Genomic DNA, 12,017 nt, shown 5'->3' with positions numbered 1-12,017 from the left:
AATTATTCCACTATGGTTTAAAAAGACACAATTTAAGTGAGACCTTTACAGCAGAAACCATTTGGGAACGCTTTTAAATGAGATTGCTTTAGCTCCACTGAGTAATTGAGATTCAGCCTCAGCAGCACCTGCTTTTCCTCTTTTATCCAGCACTGCATTTATCTAGTCATTTCATTAAAAAGCATCACCGGTTATGTGACAGTGCTACATCACTGAAGAGGTGTATTAACACGTTACAAAGAGCAATTCCATTCTGGGGAGAAATCTTTCTGTACACAATGATTCATAGTTGGTTGTTTATACATGCTCAGAAAAAGGGTACTAAACTGTACTTTTCCTTTCCTAACCTTTATTTTTCACCTGGAAACATGGATAAAGTGTACATTTACAAAAAGGTTTAAGGTACACTACCAGTCAAAAGTTTAGACACACTCATTCTTTCTTTCTTTATTTTTTTCCCCCACATTTTAGAATAATAATAAAGTCATCAAATCTCTGGAATAACACAAATGGAACTATGGGAATTATGTTGTGATTAAAAAAAAAATCCAAAATAAATCAAAATAATGTAGTATTTTAGAATCTTCAAAGTAGACACCCTTTTTGCCTAGAATTTCCAGGAATTTTCTCAACCGATTTCTTGAGGAATCCCCCTGAGATGCTTTTTAAACAGTATTAAAGGAGTTCCCACCTATGCTGGACACTTATTGGCTGCTTTTCAGAATATTTCGCTCCAAGTCATCCGTTTAAAAAAAATATGTATTTGTAAATAAAATGTTAGTTTTTTTAATGAAATAAATGAATACGTTGGCACGGTTATATTTTTGTCTACAACACCGATTTCAAACATTTAATCATCCACCTTCAGATCAAAAGACTTTTAAGATCATGAGAAACATTTCAGTCAAGTGTCTCCAAACTTTTGACTGATAGTGTCAAAAGATAATTGGACTGTAATTACTTTTAAGAGTAAAGCTTTTAATGTAGAGTATACTATATGCGCTTATCTAGGTGAAAGATAGATACTAAAGGTACATAAGGTGTACTCTTAAGGCTGCCACCTCAATGACAAGGAAAGGCACCCTTGTATCTATGATTGGATTCTGAGGCTCAAGTGTCTGGCCTGGAAGTGCTGTATTTATTATTCGCATAATGTGCTGCCTGCACAGACATACAAAACAGATTAAAAGTTCACGAAAAGATTATCAATATTCACACACAGCATTACATTCTGTGTAAATAAATGTAGCATGTTTGCCTCACACCTCCAGGGTTGGGGGTTTGATTCCTGCCCCCACCTGCACAGAGTTTGCATGTTCTCCCCATGCATGTTAAAACACATGTGCTGTAGGCTGATTAGCATGTCCAAATTGTCCGTAGTCTGTGACTGTGTGTGCAGTTGTGCCCTGCGATGGGTCGGCACCCCGTCCAAGGTGTCCCCCACCTTGTGCCCTGAGTTCCCTAATTAAACTATTAAAGTGTATGCACTATTGGGTAATAAGATTTATTATACTAATTATAATAAAAAAGGTTTTTATGTATGCATTCCTTTGTTTAATCACATTTTATTTGACACCAGCTGCTGTGGTGAGAAATTGCATTAGTCGTTTGGATTATGCATTTTTGTTTGAAAGCTACTAGCTTGGTAGCGCCACTATAAGCACAGAGATATGGAGGTGAGAGTCAGTAACGTAGCCTGCTGGAGTTCACTGCAAAAGAAAAATAGATCAGTATTTATAATATAAATAAGTAATTTTCCCCTAGTATTAACATTATTTGAATCCTTTTGAGTAGAACCGTTATAAAGGTAATTTATGGCAATGTTATTAATATGGAAAGATTGTTTGATGGTAGATTGTGCCATAAATGATTATATAACAAATTTGTTGCATCACCACCCCTACTGCTGTCTGACATCCATCTAAACACTGCTGTCTGACATCCACCTAAACACTGCTGTCTGACATCCACCTAAACACTGCTGTCTGACATCCATCTAAACGCTGCTATCTGACATCCACCTGACAACCATACAGTTTAATTGTAGAGATCAGGAAGACAATCATGATTTTATTTGCTATATTTTGACACCCCACTGAAATAAATTTTTGGTTACGCCACTGACAGCACAACATATGACATGCTTCTGAATCGTTTTTAGACGCTGATGTGATATACATCAGCACAGCACAGTAGCTGTTAACCAAGAACAAAGTTCTTGCGGGCCAAATGAAGCAAGGGGGATTTGGTGCCCCTTTAATTAGCTTTCAGAGTAAAGCTTTAAAGATACATCAGTGGTAATTTAGGTCTGATTATGTACCTTAAATCATTTTTAAATCCATAAAGTTACATATTAACGTTACAGAAGGTGTCCCCTTGATGCTAGCACCCCAGTGACAAGAAGAAGTACAGTTTGGTATGCTTGTTTGTCGGTAGGGGGATGACAGGCCGGCAGATTCTCTCAGCTGGTAAATATGATGTGGCAAATCACGATTCTTTCTGGTCACTGTTACTTGATTCTATTTCCTGTGGCATTCCTGGAACGGATGTTGAAGCAAATCTGTGTGCGTGCATGTGTGTGTGTGTGTGTGTGTGTGTGTGTGTGTGTGTGTGTGGAGAAGAGCAAGAAAGAGAAGATGCCTTGGGTGTCTTCCCTGTTTATTTTGCACGCACACACACACACACACACACACACATGTATGCTGACAGAGGAGCTCTGATAGTGTTACAATATGAAGGGCAGTACAGCAGCTAGTATATGAGGCTTATACTGTATATGTAGCTGTATGTTGACAGGATGATGTGTGATGTGTGGACTAATTATGATGTGTTACATGGAGATTTGCTCATTTTTACCATTTACTTTGATGAAACAAGCAGGTTATTGGCTATTGGATAGGCTCTGCACAGTTAGCATACTGCACCACATGTATTTAATACAATACTGTATATTATATATCACAGTATGTCACAGCACTGTTTGCTCAATTCTGAGTGGTCAGAAGGGATTAATTTGCCTGGTCAGCATGGCCTTGAAAGTATTTCTTTCTTCAGGGAAATATTATATTAATATGCTCATTCTAATACATGATCACTTCTGTAATAACAGCATACACAGGGACATGTACAGTGTATGCATAAAAATCCATGGAATTGCTAATATGGTGAGGTTTTCTGTGAAGATGCGTTTACTTACATTTTTTGGAAGGAGTCTCCAGTGTCAGCACTTTGTAAAAGTCACAAGTAAAGCTGGAACTTTACGTTTTCTGACATGGGAAAGTATTCAAGAGAGAGGGTTTGACAAGCTGCACTTTTTTTGTCTTATTAACCCCAAGAGAAGTAAAAATAATGACAGAATGTCTGTTTATGTCGGCTATAACTTATGTGATTAAAAAAGATGTTCCACAGCTATAAACAAGTAAATAATGTGCTTTGTCATCCTCAATTAGTAACATTTGTAATCACTAGTAAATTGTTATGGCATATGAACAATAAAATACTTCGGGATGTGCTATTAGAAGTTAAACAATCAAATACGGTGTTGTAAAAATCACACCACCCTGCTGTTGATTGTTTTCCAACAACAGGAAAATAACAGTATTTTTATCCTTTATGCTCACTTTCTCGAGTCTGACCATGGCCAAAGGCTCACAGCAAACATAGGACCCATGCAGAAGCTTTTAATTAGCTGGTGATCTTCTTGTTAATTATATCAACACACACACACAAATATGCACACCAAACCTGAATAATCCAGCAAGGGAGCTCTGGGAAAAAGCAACCCATCAGCATTAATGATAGCAGGCTGCCATGACGACGCTAACCACAGTGTGTCATGATTACAGGCGGAGGGTAGAGCTTTCATGGCTGCCTCTCGAAATTAACCTGCAGATATTATGTAAAGTGGGATAAAAAGGGTGGAAGTCTGAGAAAATGTCTCATAAGTTTGCTTGAGGAATTGATAAATATATAGAGAGATTCAAATTATTAGAATATGTGTTAGGGTTCCTATTTAAGCCAAATTGTGTAAGCTATTCTTCTGCCAGTTCCACCTCAGGGACCTATAAAGAAGATGATTGGAACCGAGAAGGAAATCAGCTGAAGGGGAGAGAGAGTGAGAGAGATAGAGGGAGAAATTGAGAGAGAGATCAGGAGAGAGAGAGAAGGAGAGAGAAAGTGAGAGAGGGAGAGAGAAAGCAAGAGAGAGAGGGAGAGTGAAAGTGAGAGAGGGAGAGAGAAAGAGAGAGAGAAAGTGAGGGTGAGAGAGGGAGTGAGAGAGAAAGTGAGGGAGAGAGAGAGAGAGAAAGTGAGGGAGAGCGAAAGTGAGGGAGAGAGAGAAAGTGAGGGAGAGAATGCAAGAGAGAGAGAGAGGAGGAGAAAGAAAGCGAGAGAGAGAGAGAGATGAAAACACAAAGTCAGATACTCTGCTTACTTGCTTATTTGGCATTTGTTATGTCTCTTACTGTTCCCTCAGCTTGTTTGGAATTAAAATGGTTTGTATCGTACTCAAGTGTGTCAGTTTGTCTCTTGGAGAAAAGAAATGATCCTTTAATGCAGGCGTGAGTATGATTGATGGGGATCGTAAATGCTTTGCACATTGTTCGGCTCTCCTTCTGTGTTTAGAATGAAAAACGAATCAAAACGGACTCTTTTTTACACCATTCGTGGGGTTTAGTTTTTACATATCGGCTACATTATTTGCAGACATTGGAGGTGTTAAGGCATTTTATCTCTCTCTCTCTCTCTCTCTCTCTCTCTCTCTCTCTGTCTCTTTTACTTTCCCCCCTCTTTCTCATAAAGTGAAAAGGCGTGCAGTCTAGGTGGCTGGTTGCCATAGCAGTAGTCTAATTGCAGAGGCACTCAAGGTGCAGGGCATTGTGGGTAGCCTTGTAAATCAGGAGAACTTTGACAGGGCTTTTAATTTTTCTCTCTGTCTCTCTCCCGCTTGTATTTTACCTTCGCTCTGCTCCACACATTGCTTATATATACTGAAACAAACCTCTCTCTCTCTCTCTCTCTCTCTCTCTCTCTCTCTCACACACACACACTCACACACATACACACACACACTGTTTCTCCCTCTTTGCCTCTCCTCATAATTGGCCATGTCATATTTCTTCTCTAATTGCCCCTAAATGGAGGCTATCAGCACTGTAATTTGTCTGTTCTTAAAGTGACACCTCCATGTATAATCAGTGGTTGGAAAGCTGCCTAACCAACACTCGTGAGCACTTTCACGTCACTCTGAAGGCTTTCTGTGATTTGAAGAGTAAATCATTGAATTAGTAAGGAACTGTAAGTAAGTGTATCATACAGTATGGCACAGTGTGTTTGTGGATGGGTAAAAAACAAGACAATATATTTGGATTTTGTGAAACTGAAAGACATTTCTAGTGAACCTGGGTGCTGTGTATTATAATATACAGTATGTCACAAAAGTGAGTACACCCCTCACATTTTTGTAAATATTTGATTATATCATTTAATGTGACAACACTGAAGAAATGACACTTTGCTACAATGTAAAGTAATGAGTGTACAGCTTGTGTAACAGTGTAAATTTACTGTCCCCTCAAAATAACTCAACACACAGCCATTAATGTCTAAACCACTGGCAACAAAAGTGAGTACACCCCTAAGTGAAAATGTCCAAATTGGGCCCAAACTGTCAATATTTTGTGTGGCCACCATTATTTTCCAGCACTGCCTTAACCCTCTTGGGCATGGAGTTCACCAGAGCTTAACAGGTTGCCACTGGAGTCCTCTTCCACTCCTCCATGATGACATCACGGAGCTGGTGGATGTTAGAGACCTTGTGCTCCTCCACCATCCGTTTGAGGATGCCCCACAGATGCTCAATAGGGTTTAGGCCTGGAGACATGCTTGGCCATTCCATCACCTTCACCCTCAGCTTCTTTAGCAAGGCAGTGGTCATCTTGGAGGTGTGTTTGGGGTCATTATCATGCTGGAATACTGCATACTGATCATGCTCTGCTTCAGTATGTCACAGTACATGTTGGGATTCATGGTTCCCTCAATGAATAGCCGTATGAGTGCTGCCAGTATTGCTGCAGAGGTTGAAGGGGTGGGGGGTCAGCCTGTCAGTGCTCAGACCATACGCCGCACACTGCATCAAATTGGTCTGCATGGCTGTCGTCCCAGAAGGAAGCCTCTTCTAAAGATGATGCACAAGAAAGCTGACATACAGTTTGCTGAAGACAAGTAGACTAAGGACATGGATTATGAGACCAAGATAATCTTATTTGGTTCAGATGGTGTCAAGCGTGTTTGGCGGCAACCAGGTGAGGAGTACAAAGACAAGTGTGTCTTGCCTACAGTCAAGCATGGTGGTGGGAGTGTCATGGTCTGGGGCTGCATGAGTGCTGCCAGCACTGGGGAGCTACAGTTCATTGAGGGAACCATGAATGCCAACATGTACTGTGACATAATGAAGCAGAGCATGATCCCCTCCCTTCGGTGACTTGGCCGCAGGCCAGTATTCCAGCATGATAACAACCCCAAACGCACCTCCAAGACGACCACTGCCTTGCTAAAGAAGCTGAGGGTGAAGGTGATGGTTTAAACCCTATTGAGCATCTGTGGGGCATCCTCAAATAGAAGGTGGAGGAGCACAAGGTCTCTAACATCCACCAACTCCGTGATGTCGTCATGGAGGAGTGGAAGAGGACTCCAGTGGCAACCTGTGAAGCGCTGGTGAACTCCATGCCCAAGAGGGTTAAGGCAGTGCTGGAAAATAATGGTGGCCACACAAAATATTGACAGTTTGGGCCCAATTTGGACATTTTCACTTAGGGGTGTACTCACTTTTGTTGCCAGTGGTTTAGACATTAATGGCTGTGTGTTGAGTTATTTTGAGGGGACAGTAAATTTACACTGTTACACAAGCTGTACACTCACTACTTTACATTGTAGCAAAGTGTCGTTTCTTCAGTGTTGTCACATTAAATGATATAATCGAATATTTACAAAAATGTGAGGGGTGTACTCACTTTTGTGAGATACTGTACCACTATATATATAGGGTGTTAAAAACTTTTATGTTTCAGAGCAGAATAAGTTGATACAATATCGACAGACAAACATTGTTTCTAATTGGTTAGAAGATAGTGAGTGCATTAATGTGCGTTCATCACAACTGGGATCTCAGTATAAATCACCTATGTAGATTTAATAAAAGTCCTAGAATAGTTTATAAAAACACCCAATAAGAGCTCTTTGAGTGTTTTTTTTTTACTTTAAAAGTGAGTGTAAGTCATATGATAATTTACTCTTAATAGCACTGAAAAAAGCATGAAACCCTTAAATCTGCATACAGGGTAAAACTATTCTTGTTCTTACTTTGCAGTATGGCATCACCACATTGAAGTGATCTCACAGAATTGGGTTTTGAGAAGTCCGACTTTCAAATTGCAAACTGAATGAAATGAATTTGTCCTACTCAGAGATCAGAAACTTCCCACTTCCCAACTGATCATGAGAATGCAGGGCATTTTCTTATACTCCCATATACAGTGCTGTGAAAAAGTAAAAGTAAAAAAAAAACTGGGATCTCCATGACCCTGTGTTGGATAAGCGGTATGGAAAATGAATGGATTTGAAGTATAGACAGCATGACCGTCTGAGCCACGCTGTAATAGAAGATGAATCAACACCTATTATTTGAGCTGCCATCCAATGATGAGCCATCAACTTGCAGCACATACTGTTTTGCATTTTACTGAAATCTCTTTACAGAAGGTTAATGAATAGCATCAGCCACAAAACTGAAGGCACTGATAAAGCACATGCACTGCTTCCAGCTACAGCATAAAACCCACATTAGGTTTCATGATATATTAAGAGCTTAATGATTTAGTTATAGATCACATCATTCATTAAAGCAAAGAATTTGAGTTTGGTGCTGCATGGATTGCAATCATATAGAAAGACATATGGTGTAGAACAAGATCTTTAAACTTATCTGTAACTACAGCCTTTGCAGCTAGCTGTCTGATATTTTATATAAAGATATTGTATTAGTCCTCAAGCAATGCTGATCTGTTTTCTTTTCCTGTTTTCTGCCTGGCTTCATCCCAAGATCTATGGCATACTCATAAATACCTAAGCATAAACATAAAGCCTAATGATTATACCTTTAGGAACTGTGAATTTATTCCCCACTGCATATCAGTATGATATAAAGAGCAGCAAAATTTTCTTTGTAAAGAATGTTCTTTTCAGTAAGTCTTAACCTCAACACGAACATGGTGACACTTTACGCTGCTCATAAGTCTCTTCTTCAAAGATAGGCGCAGTTAAATCCTCTGTCTGACTCTGTGAGGGATTTACATAGAAATAAGCATACAAATTCTTAGATCAGTGTTCATGATGACACAGCCCTGGCCAATTATTATGCAAAAAATATTTACTTGCCTTTATTATACTGCATGTGTCTAATGGGTTCTGACTGTAATCCACTATTACTGGATGAAATCTTTACATCTATTTATTTTTAAAGCTGACCAGAAACGATAATATTTCTGGGGGGCACAGTGGCTTAGTGGTTTGACTTTTGACTAGCACCTCCGGGGTTAGGGGGTTTGATTCCCGCCTCTGCCCTATGTGCTCAGAGTTTGGATGTTCTTCCTGTGCTTCCGAGGTTTCCTCCGGGTTTCCTCCCCAAGTCCAAGGACACGTGTTTTAGGCTGATTGGCATCTCTAAATTGTCTGTAGTGTGTGAATGAGTGTGAGAGTGTGTGTGCGATTGTACCTTGTGATGGGTTTGCACCCTGTCCAAGGTGTTCCCAGCCTCGTGCTCGGAGTTCCCTGGGATAGGCTCCAGGCTCCCCATGACCCTGTGTAGAATAAGCAAATGGGTGGATGGATGGATGAATGGATAATATTTATAGGTGGATAAAGACCATTGTAAGGCCTGGTCTGAACAAATATGGCTACCACCAGATGCTAGAATTTGGGCATTCATCTAAAATTTGCAAAGGCCCAGTTACATAAAATTTCTTGCTTACAAAGGTTTGGATAAGCCACTAACATGACAATGATGACAACAGTTCTCCAAGTTCTGTTTTGAATTTGATGTAGAGAGAATAAACACATTCAGTTTCTATTTTTAGCATTTTTTTAATAAGCCTTGTGATCAGTGACTCAGACAAGAAGGGGTAAAATAAATAACAATTCTATGAAAGTCTGTGAAAACTCTTCCTTTTCTGACCTATACTAGTCTAGTCTGTAGTCTGAGAAGATGCCATCAGGCAAATCATTTACATAAATCCATGGGATTGGATAAGTCATAACAGATGATCTGCTACCAAAGCTACACAGGTTTATGTTTAGAAAACTGGAGGCACTGAACTATGGCCAGTTTTTGTTCATACATTAATCACCTCCGCTACAGTATATTTAGAAAAAATATAAAAATAAAAAATAAAGAGAAAAAAAAAAAGATGACCGAGTAAAAAACCCACCTCATTCAAGTTCATTACACCCACAACTGTATTTCATGTGTTATGGATGTCAGAACAAAGTGAGCTGAAAAAAACACTATATGGCCAAAAGTAAGACACCTGACCATCCCACAGATATGTGAGTGTTCCCCAAACTGTTGACACAAAGTTGAAAGCACATGATTGTCTAGAATGTCTTTGTATGCTGTAGCATTGAGATTTTCCTTCACTGAAACTAAAAGGCCCAACATGTTCCAGCATGGCAATGCCCCATGTACAAAGTGAGCTACCTGAAGACATGGTTTTGCCAAGGTTGGAGTGGAAGAACTCAATGGCCTGCACAGATCCCTGACCTCAACCCCACTGAACACTTTTAGGATGAATTGCAATGCTGACTGTGTTCCAGGCCTCCTCACCCAACATCAGTGCCTGACATCACTAATACTCTTGTGACTGAATGGACAAATCCCACAGCCATGCTCTAAAATCTAGCGGAAAGCCTTCCCAAAAAAGTGGAGGTTATTATAACAGCAAAGGGGAATTAAATCTGGAATGAGATGCCCAAAAAGCAAAAATGGATGTGATGGTCCACAAACCTTTGGCCGTATAGAGCATCAAACCAAATGGAGAACAAATTTGAGGAGTGTTTCACTCGGTGAAATCACCTGGTATGAGTGTCACTTGCACCTTCATGAATCTACAATCCGGAATAAAAGTAAATCAACCCAACCATTCTGTGTAATTTTCTTATGACTGTTAGTGGTGTGGTTGTTCTTGTTTCTAAAAAAAAATTAACAGCAAATAAACAGAAGTGGATTAAAAAAATTAAACCTAATACTGAAAAGACAGGGTGGGCTTAACCCTGGTAGCCCATTTAAACCAGCCACCTCTGCTCATGTTGTCTCAGTGAGTTTTCTTTCTTGCCACTTTCGCCTCTGGTCTGCTCATTAGGGATCTACATTTACATCCGGATTTCTGTAAAGCTGCTTCATGACAGTGTCTACTGTTAAAGTGCACAATACAAATAAAACTGAATGAAATTGAATGCTCGGAAACCAGAGGAAAGAAGGAACATACAGTATGAGCTGGTCATTAGTGCACTCGTTCAGGTGTTGCTTTATTGTGTTGTCAGTAAGTATCTAGGAACTTCCTGTCATGTCCTAATTACCCATTCTGTTAATCCATCCTTCCTGCCAACCTATATTACTTGAAAGCATTGTGGTATATGTGTGAATGTGTGGTCCTTCTACATAAATGCAGAGCTTATAGTCTCAGAGGGTTTGGGGTATGAAGGTTGGTTGTATTGTTCCCTAATGGTGAAGTATGGATGGCTCACTGGATTTTGAAGTCAACATTTGTCATAAGAAACTGTGTCAGATTTGGCTTTGGGAGAAACCTGCTCCATTGCTTCAAAACCTAAATTACGAGTGTGTGTGTGTGTGTGTGTGTGTGTGTGTGTGTGTGTGTGTGTGTGTGTGTCTAATTATGGGGAAAGGATCAAATCTGGATTGATAGTACATTCTGCAATACAGTCCAGGGAAGTGAGAGGTAGTCTGACAAGCTATCTGAATAAAATTTATATATGATCAAACATGATGGTTAAGCCATCTAATAATTGGTTAAATAGAAGAATAACTGCAATGTAAACCCTTCATTACTTTCACACATACACACACACACACACACAGAGCAAGAACCGAAGTGACAGACAATGAGTTTACTGTTTGGATTATGTGTATCAGCAAAATTGATTTTGACAAATGTGTCCAGGGACATCCCCACGCCATGCAATTCTGGTGCTCAGGAAATGTCCTGTCTCTTTTCATTAAGTTGTTTTTAACCACACCCAATACACATATGCTGTCTCTCATCCACACGTACAAAATGCACTGGAACTTTAGCAAGTAGGGATGCCGAAATGTACCAATCTCATGCGATACTGTATGTCTCCGTAAAAGGGCTGAACTCAGGATGGGTATCAGATAAGATCTGAAATCCATTGACATGTTCTATGCTATGGATATGGATGACGTTGACTGACACATTACGGAAATATATCCTCAACACAAGACATCTTAAATCACACTGCTATCATACCTGCTGCACATACCTTGGCAACAGGAAGCATATTGAGGAGTATTAGATATCACTGATAATCATAGCTCTGAGGTGTGCATTTGTGTATGCGTGTGTATATTACACCCAGATGGCCAGGCTTGCTCTCGATGTTTTGGGGAAAGGCAAGTTTAAGACTCTCCACAGGAGACTGTAACACTGTTATTGAGCAATATGCCATTTTTACACTTCCTACCACACTCTATCACCAACCACCACTACCGAAACATGCACATGACAAACAGCAAATAATAGAAATACAAATGTGAGATGGGAAAGAAAGTGTTCACAGAAAGACCAGTCTCCCTCCTCTATTTAACACTGTTCATTTCTAGCAGTATGCTGTCAAATCTGTTTGCTGTGTGAAACCAAGACTTAGCTCCCTGTTGAGACAATCCATGTAGACTTCCTTTTCATCTCTTTCCTCAGTCTTTCTTTCCA

General features: G+C 39.8%; 1 protein-coding gene across 1 annotated transcript in view; it reads left to right on the top strand.

The window, feature by feature from the left end:
• Window positions 1–12,017, top strand: part of LOC128610138 (NACHT and WD repeat domain-containing protein 2) — a 53,055-nt gene that overhangs the window by 17,627 nt on the left and 23,411 nt on the right. The window lies entirely within an intron of this gene.

The sequence above is a fragment of the Ictalurus furcatus genome, chromosome 7 (assembly GCF_023375685.1).
Source record: "Ictalurus furcatus strain D&B chromosome 7, Billie_1.0, whole genome shotgun sequence".
NCBI lineage: Eukaryota > Metazoa > Chordata > Actinopteri > Siluriformes > Ictaluridae > Ictalurus > Ictalurus furcatus.
Note: the sequence above shows the minus strand (reverse complement) of the source record. Positions and strands in the feature narration are given on the sequence as shown.